Consider the following 9,777-nt stretch of genomic DNA (forward strand, 5'->3'; position numbering starts at 1 on the left):
GTCACGAGTCATTATTCCATCTGGGTGTAACCTGGGGTTGGGGGGTCTCTGCCTGGGCATGTGATGTCCTGTATTGCCATAGGTCTGGAAGCTGACAGAGCCAGCCTGACTGCGCATGTGAACCAAGTGATTGACTAAGAAGCATCAATCATTGGTTTCAGAAACCAGGAAGAACAGAATTCCAATAAACCATGGGGGAAATATATAACTTACCTTAGGTAAAGGTAAAGGGACCCCTGACCATTAGGTTCAGTCGTGGCCGACTCTGGGGTTGCGGCGCTCATCTCGCTTTATTGGCCAAGGGAGCCAGCGTACAGCTTCCGGGTCATGTGGCCAGCATGACTAAGCCGCTTCTGGCGAACCAGAGCAGCACACGGAAACACTGTTTACCTTCCCGCCAGAGCAGTACCTATTTATCGACTTGCACTTTGACGTGCTTTCGAACTGCTAGGTTGGCAGGAGCAAGGACCGAGCAACGGGAGCTCACCCCGTCGCGGGGATTCGAACCGCCGACCTTCTGATCGGCAAGTCTTAGACTCTGTGGTTTAACCCACAGCGCCACCCGCGTCCCAATAACTTAGAGACCACTGTAAACAGTCAAGCTCTTTAGCAGGATTTGAATAGCACTTGTAATGTACCAAGAACTAGGAATACACGGGATATCAAAACAATCGGAGTGATTTAAAATATGCAGTGGAAAAGGATTAGTGACAAAACCCATGGAGGGGTGGGGGGAAGTCCAGAGATTTGATTGAGTCTTTGTTGGTTTATCTTTTTATTATTTGGGATTTTGAAAGTACATTTTAATTTGTAAAACTATTTTAAAAAAAGAGAAGCATCAATCACGCCAGAGAAACTGCCAGGTATAAATTGTCTAGTGTGCTGAAGGGGTGGATCCCAAGAAGGTTAGTATAAAAAATAATGCCGATAAGGAAGATTGATGAACCTGTGGTCCTCTAGATGCTCCTGGGCTCCAGTTCCCAGAATCCTTAGCCAGTAGCTATGCTGGCTGGGACAGATGGAAGTTGGAGTCCAGCCACATTTGGATGCCCACAGGTTGCCCACTGACACCTAGTTAATGATATATCCTTGTTACAAAATTGGCTGCACGGTTCTCAGCCAAGTTCCACACCCAAGTCTAGGTGGGTTGAGAACTTTCCAGCTGCTCTCATGCACTTGGAATGCAACGGTGCATATGAGCCATAATTGTATCACCTCAAGCAACTCATTTCGGAAAGGTAATTTCAATTAGAAATGAAACATCAAATGGTTTTGAGATCTTTTGTGGGAAGTGGTTCAGACCCAGACCCTGAGATTGCCCTTTGAGGCCCTTCTTTTTGTACCTCTTTTTGCACGAGTAGTCTTGTGGTAACACAAGAAAGGGCTTTCCTTGCAGTGGCTCCCCAATTATGGACTGCTCTCCCCAGGGAGGCTCGCCTGGCTCCTTCACTGTATACCTTTAGGTACCAGGCAAAATCCTCCCTCTTCAACCAGGCCTTTAGCTGATTTACTTCCTATAGCCTTTTAAATGCGTTTGCGGTGGAGTAGGGGAGGTTGTTGGCTGGTTTTGTTTTTGTTCTTGGTTTTTTAAAACGTGTTTTGTGCTTTTTATATTATAGTTTTATGTAGTGAACCGCCCCGAGATGAAGGGCGGTATACAAATTTAATCTGGATAAATAAATAAATGGATTCAATCAAAGAAGAAACAAACAAATAGTATACTCTAGTTTCTCTTCAGATCGTACAAATCTTTCGCCCCATAAATAAATAAATAAATAAATAAATAAATAAATAAATAAATTTAATGCTGTATTGTTTTTAACACTCGATTGGAAGCCGCCCGGAGTGGCTGGGGAAACTCAGCCAGATGGGCGGGGTATAAATGATAAATTATTATTATTATTATTAGTGCAACATCTCCATCCATTGAATATGAAAATGTCAACTTTTGGTAGTTTTTAGCTTGAACCCTTTTTAGTCTTTTAGCTATCAGTGGAAATGCTGTTTTTCTATCTAATGGACTGATCATTAGAACTTTCAGGGCTCTTTAAATTTGTGTGCTTATGTATTTAATTTATCTCCCAGCCACCCTCCCAAATGAGCCCAGCGCGGCACTACTTTAATTAACCAAGTGTTTTATTCAGGGTTCCTACCCACCGAACAAGCCACAAGGAGTTCACATGTACGAGGTGGTTGCTTATGCTGTTTTCCATGAAGGAAGTGAGGCAGCAGACAGTGGCAGTTCAAGAAAAACAAAAAAATAACTCTAGATCTTAGCTTGGCCTTAGTGAGCGAGTTGCATGTTTCTTTAGATCCTGTCCAACACGTGTAATTGGAAGGCTGCATAAAGTTAGAAAGAAAGAAACCTAAACAAACCATAATCCTCTTTTATTTCCACAAAACAGATTTTATCAATAAACCAAGGGCTACCAAGAGCCAAAGATTCCAGATTACGTTTGTAATTTGAAACAAATCTGGCACTAGTTTCAGGGATTCTTTCTAACCACGGTGTCACAGCCCATGGGTAGAAATTATAATCGCTGGTTAAATTAATTCCTCTCCCCATTTCCCCCACTTTAAACTTACAACATGTTCACAAAAGATGAAGCTGCAAGGAGGCTGATAACCTGCATATTATTTCCTCCTTTACAAATGCCTTGAGTATTTGGGCAGCGGTGGAGTTCTCTGAGTGTGAGAATTGGTTTTTTTTAAAAAAAATAAAAATAAAAAAATCCTTGCAAATTAAACTGCAGCCATGCGTGCCAGAGAGAAACAACGACCAGAAGACAAACGGCAAAAGCCTGCGTCAAATCATTTCGTTTTCAAGTTCTTTCGAAATGGCGAAGCCTGGACTGGAAATTCTGGAATATCTTAACCAATGAATCACCAAACGTGACTGAGGAGCTGGCTTGGTTTCAGGAATGAAATCATTTTAGAATGTGTTGCTTCTTCACTTTTTGCAGCAGTGGGCAGGACCTGGGCATCAGCAGTCACCTGAGCAGGCCAAATCCTGACCTTGGTACCTTCAGGCCATATACACTGCTGCCTATACCACTTGCATTTGCTGCCTGAGGCGAAGGAAAAGAGGGAGCCCCCTCCTCATGGTGCACAAAGAAACCAACTGGAAAGTTATTGCAACGCCAGCAGCAGCACGATCTCTTCTACTGCACCTGAGGTAGCAGGCTAGTTAGAGGGTCTAGGACAGACCTTGTGGCACACACAGCTCTGACCCCCAAAAGAGGGGAATGGTCGAGGGACTCAGGAGGAACACCCACCCCAGAGATTAAAAACAGAATAAAACATCAGACATTAAAAACTTCCCTAAACAGGGCTGCCTTCAGGTGTCTTCTAAAAGTCAGATAGTTGTTTATTTCCTTGACATCTGATGGGAGGGCGTTCCACAGGGCAGGCGCCACTACCAAGAAGGCCCTCTGCCTGGTTCCCTGTAACCTCACTTCTCGCAGGGAGGGAACCGCCAGAAGGCCCTTGGACCTGGACCTCAGTGTCGGGGCTGAACGATGGGGGTGGAGACGCTCCTTCAGGTATACTGGGCCAAGGCCATTTAGGGCTTTAAAGGTCAGCACCAACACTTTGAATTCTGCTCGGAAACATACTGGGAGCCAATGTTGGTCTTTCAAGACTGGTGTTATATGGTCTCAGTGGCCACTCCCAGTCACCAGTTGGGATGAACCCTATTTTGTTGACTGAAACTGGTTTAAACTAATTTTAATATTGCATTTTAAAGTTGTTGTAATCCTCCCTAGGAACGCATGGTGAGGGTGGGTTAGAACTGCAAATCATCATCAAGTATTAGCACCGCCTATGAGCTTTGGCCTTTCCACTAAATTCCAGGTCAGATTTGGGGTAATAAAAAGCTATGCCTAATCTTCGTTTGTCGCAATCGTCATGGTCAGGAGTGGGAGCAGCAACATCAATAGGAGCTTCTGAACAATGGCCACCTATCCGAGCAGAGAAAATGTTCACTGGCTCTTTGCCAAATACCAGGGGATAGAAGTGAGCCTCTCGTGCAAATAGAAACTTTGGCGGTTGGAGGATGGATGGCAGCTAACAGATTGAGGTTGAATCCTGACAAGACAGAAGTACTGTTTTTGGGGGACAGGAGGCAGGCAGGTGTGGAGGACTCCCTGGTCCTGAATGGGGTAACTGTGCCCCTGAAGGACCAGGTGCGCAGCCTGGGAGTCATTCTGGACTCACAGCTGTCCATGGAGGCACAGGTCAATTCTGTGTCCAGGGCAGCTGTCTACCAGCTCCATCTGGTACGCAGGCTGAGACCCTACCTGTCCGCGGACTGTCTCGCCAGAGTGGTGCATGCTCTGATTATCTCCCGCTTGGACTACTGCAATGCGCTCTATGTGGGGCTACCTTTGAAGGTGACCCAGAAACTACAATTAATACAGAATGCGGCAGCTAGACTGGTGACTGGGAGCGGCCGCCAAGACCATATAACACCGGTCTTGAAAGACCTACACTGGCTCCCAGTACGTTTCCGAGCACAATTGAAAGTGTTGGTGCTGACCTTTAAAGCCCTAAACGGCCTCAGTCCAGTATACCTGAAGGAGTGTCTCCACCCCCATTGTTCTGCCCGGACACTGAGGTCCAGCTCCGAGGGCCTTCTGGTGGTTTCCTCGCGGCGAGAAGCCAAGTTACAGGGAACCAGGCAGAGGGCCTTCTCGGTAGTGGCGCCCGCCCTGTGGAATGCCCTCCCATCAGATGTCAAAGAGAAAAATAACTACCAAACTTTTAGAAGACATCTAAAGGCAGCCCTGTTTAGGGAAGCTTTAAATGTTTAATAGGTTATTGTATTTTAGTGTTTTGTTGGAAGCTGCCCAGAGTGGCTGGGGGGACCCAGCCAGATGGGTGGGGTATAAATAATAAATTATTGTTATTATATATTATTATAGAAATGACCAGCTACAATGATGACGTTCCTTTTCTCATGATCCGCCATTTAAAACGGCCATAGAGGCTGTGCAGTCTTCACCTGAGCAACAAACAATGCCTTTCCTAGCATGGCCAAAATCTGGATAGATAACAATTCTAAAATGCTCCACACCTTGGCCATTGTTTGCCTTCTGGGAAAGAGCCTCTTTCCTTCCAAGCTGACTTCGGCCTTCTCTGAAATCCAGAGTGGATTTTGTGCAGAACTCTGAGGAACGTGCAATGTATCAAATGCCATATTTCAGCCAAAGTGTGTGAGCAACCAAAGAGAGAACGGTGGCACGGACTGCTGTTGCAAGGATATAATTGACAAGGAGGAATGCTGGCGGGTAAGACAGATCATTCATTTCCTGGTCCTTTCCTGGCAGATTGTTGCTAACTGTAGACTTCATCCCTTTCCTTACTTTGCAAGTAGTCACACCGATCGCCAGCTCTTTTCTCTCCTGCCTCTTCCTCATCCACTCATGCAGGAAAGGGGTTGATCCCATCGACCGCAGCACTTTTATTTATTTGTTTGTTTCAATTTGCTTTCCTACATAAGTGTGCCCAAAGTGGCTAACATGAAAGCAAATAAATGAATGAATGAATTGCAAATCAGTACATTGTTACAATAGTAATCTAAATGCTCGTTCTTTTTCATAACGTGATATGGCAATCCAGATGTCTTTTAAATGGTTTGTAAAGTAAACATACCAGTTGATATCCGTGAAAATATATAAACCAGAATCAAATACTTATGATAGACATTCCAGATGCAATCATGTATTGTTGTTGTTTAGTCATTTAGTCGTGTCCAACTCTTCGTGACCCCATGGACCAGAGCACACCAGGCACTCCTGTCTTCCACTGCCTCCTGCAGTTTGGTCAAACTCATGCTGGTAGCTTCGAGAACACTGTCCAACCATCTTGTCCTCTGTCGTCCCCTTCTCCTTGTGCCCTCCATCTTTCCCAACATCAGGGTCTTTTCCAGGGAGTCTTCTCTTCTCATGAGGTGGCCAAAGTACTGGAGCCTCAGCTTCAGGATCTGTCCTTCCAGTGAGCACTCAGGGCTGATTTCCTTAAGAATGGATACGTTTGATCTTCTTGCAGTCCATGGGACTCTCAAGAGTCTCCTCCAGCACCATAATTCGAAAGCATCCATTCTTCGGCGATCAGCCTTCAGACATGACTAAACAACTAAACAACAACAACATATATTTATAGAAGGTAAAGTAAGAAATGTTTTCTTTTGTTTCTTGTATGTAACATTGCAAAATAAAAAAAATATATAAAAAAGGTACCTTCCTTCTCTTTGCATCTCCAACACAAATTAGAATTTGTTTTGTACATTTTTGCAATTTTACTTGGTGTTAAATACCAGCAGTACATCATTTTCATATAGTTTCCTTTCACTTAAACTCTTGAGCTGCTGGGGAATTTTCCACTGTACTTAAATCCCCATCGCTCCTCAGCAGGGCAGATATTCCAGGAACAGGAGGGAAATGAAATCTGCTACCCCTGTTCAGCTGTTACATCCTCCGCTGGTCACTGTCAGAGTTTGTGTTCATGCCAGGAAGGGGTTCACAGTGATGCCCCATTCCATCCATCCCTGACCCAACAGGCGCAGATTTACGGCAGCGTGACCAGTTCCGCCACATGGGGCACTGAGCCAAGGGGGCGCTGCAGGGCATCGCTGTTGGGATACTGCCGGGGAGACAGGGGCATCAGACAGGCCCCCAGCTGGTTCCAGCCACCGGCCGGCAGCTGGACAATCACTGGTCTCCCTTGGAACAGCATCAATCGGCGACATGAGCCTCAGATACTTTTAGAGACCTGTGCACGCTCTATCAGCAGAATGAATAAATCTTCTCACAGCAGAAGAGGCAGACAGAGGTTGAATCCTGACAAGACAGAAGTACTTTCTTGGGGGGGACAGGAGACGGGCAGGTGTGGAGGACTCCCTGGTCCTGAATGGGGTAACTGTGCCCCTGAAGGACCAGGTGCACAGCCTGGGAGTCATTTTGGACTCACAGCTGTCCATGGAGGAGCAGGTCAATTCTGTGTCCAGGGCAGCTGTTTATCAGCTCCATCTGGTACGCAGGCTGAGACCCTATCTGCCCGCAGACTGTCTCGCCAGAGTGGTGCATGCTCTGGTTATCTCTTGCTTGGACTACTGCAATGCGCTCTACGTGGGGCTACCTTTGAAGGTGAGCCGGAAACTACAACTAATCCAGAATGCGGCAGCTAGACTGGTGACTGGGGGCAGCCGCCGAGACCACATAACACCGGTCTTGAAAGACCTACATTGGCTCCCAGTACGTTTCCGAGCACAATTGAAAGTGTTGGTGTTGACCTTTAAAGCCCTAAACGGCCTCGGTCCAGTATACCTGAAGGAGCATCTCCACCCCCATCATTCTGCCTGGATGCTGAGGTCCAGCGCCGAGGGCCTTCTGGCGGTTCCCTCATTGCGAGAAGCAAAGCTACAGGGAACCAGGCAGAGGGCCTTCTCGGTAGTGGTGCCCGCCCTGTGGAACGCCCTTCTAGCAGATGTCAAAGCGATAAACAACTACCTGACATTCAGAAGACATCTTAAGGCAGCCCTGTTCAGGGAAGTTTTTAATGTGTGACATTTTAGTGTATTTTTGGTCTCTGTGGAAGCCGCCCAGAGTGGCTGGGGAAACCCAGCCAGATGGGCGGGGTACAAATAATAAATTATTATTATTATATTACAGCATTTTATTCAGCAGCAGGAGCAAAGGAAAAAACATGTCTGCTTCCCTTCGTGTCCAGCAAAACAGCAGCAACAATGCAAAAGCTATATACAAACGGAACTTCCCAGCAAGCGCTGGAAGTAAACAGGCATGTGACACAAAACAGTCATGCCTATTCCCTTTTAAGGTGGAACAGAACTATATCCTAACATTCTCCCCCTTTCCGTGTAACCTGTAGTACCTGTGGTTCAACCCAATTGCAACCTCTGTACATAAACCTTAAGTTGTTCTCTGTTAACAAGCTTAAACAACAGATCTGCAGGAATTTCATTTCCTGGCATGTAGGACACCTGTATGAGTCCTTTCTGAATACACTCCCTTGCACGATGTAACTTAATCTGCAAGTATTTGGTTCTTTGCTTGCAACTCTCTGAGTTCAGCAAAGCCAAACAGGATCTATTGTCGTGATACACCAGTATAGGACATTACACAGAAACCTTGATGTCCTGAAACAGTTGCATCAACCATTCACAATCCATGAGTGAAAATGACAGGGCATTGAGTTCTTCTTCACAGGAATTTAGGCTTACTGTCGTTTGCTTTTTGCACAGTCAATCAGACAGTGGTTGTACATGTAGCACACTCCAGAAGTGCTTGTACCGTCCGTGGTGTCACTTCCAAAACTAGCATCTGCAAAGATTTCAAGACCTCCAGTCTTCTGACTTGTGAACCTCAGTCTGTAGTGCAAAGTCCCCTTCAATAATAATAATAATAATAATAATTTATTATTTATATCCCGCCCATCTGGCTGAGTTTCCCCAGCCACTCTGGGCGGCTCCCAATCAAGTATTAAAAACCATACAGCGATAAATATTAAAAACTTCCCTGAACAGGGCTGCCTTCAGATGTCTTTTAAAGATAGAATAGCTACTTATTTCCTTCACATCTGAAGGGAGGGTGTTCCACAGGGCGGGTGCCACTACCGAGAAGGCCCTCTGTCTGGTTCCCTGTAACCTCACTTCTCGCAATGAGGGAACCACCAGAACGCCCTCGGCGCTGGACCTCAGTGTCCGGGCTGAACGATGGGGGTGGAGACGCTCCTTCAGGTATACAGGACCGAGGTTATTTAGGGCTTTAAAGGTCAGCACCAACACTTTGAATTGTGCTCGGAAACGTACTGGGAGCCAATGCAGACCTCTCAAATAGTGGGCTAGGAGCTTCAGAGCTTTCCAATCCTGAACAGTAGGATTGTTGGCATGTTACAACTGTGACACAGTGAATTGAGCGGAACAGAAAGCCACAGGGCAAGCCGGAGGGCGAATTTTGGCCTTGTACAGGGCGCCGCTGAAATCTGAAAGCACAAAGTCTGCCCCTGAACCCAAACACCTTCTGAATCACCTGAGCCATCTCATCGAGGTTCTGGTCTTTTCTGTAAAAAGGTAGCTCCAGGTGGTGGTGCTTTGCAGGTGCTGGGGAAAAAGTTTGTTCCTTCGCATTCCCAGACTGGCTTCAAGCCAGGGTGGATTTCATTTAAATCAAATCAATTTAAATCATTATTTAAATCACAATTTAAATCACTAGTCAGTAAGACTTGATTTAAATTTTTTTTTTACAGAAAGACTCATTCTTGCTGGTATAATCTTAATATTTACAACCAGATGAAGGTTTTGTTTTTGGAATAATAAATTTTCAGAGTAGTTTTTACAGCTATATAAAAAATTACTGATGTGGTTATACTATTAGAAATACATTGACAGATAATTATGAAATTATTGTGCGGTTTAATGAGTTCACTGTTTATATTTGGACAACTTTTCTACTGTACTTTATTGGAAGGAGGAAAATAATCATTTCCTTAATAACAGTTTAAACCATTTACAGGATTTAACTAAAACAATAACATTATAGCATATGTATCCATGTTTGGTAACTGATGTGGTTAAACATTTTTTTAAAAAAAATAACTTGAGTTTTAGCACACATGAAAAACTTTAAACAAATCCTTATTCCCTGATGAATAGCCTTTGGACTATAAAGTAACTTAAGTAGAAAACTATGGTTAGAAAGATTTTTCCTCCGAAAGCATTTTATTTTTAAAATTCCACTTTAAATAAATAAATAAATCTGA

The sequence above is a fragment of the Podarcis cretensis genome, assembly GCF_951804945.1.
Source record: "Podarcis cretensis genome assembly, chromosome: 13".
Taxonomy (NCBI): Eukaryota; Metazoa; Chordata; class Lepidosauria; order Squamata; family Lacertidae; genus Podarcis; species Podarcis cretensis.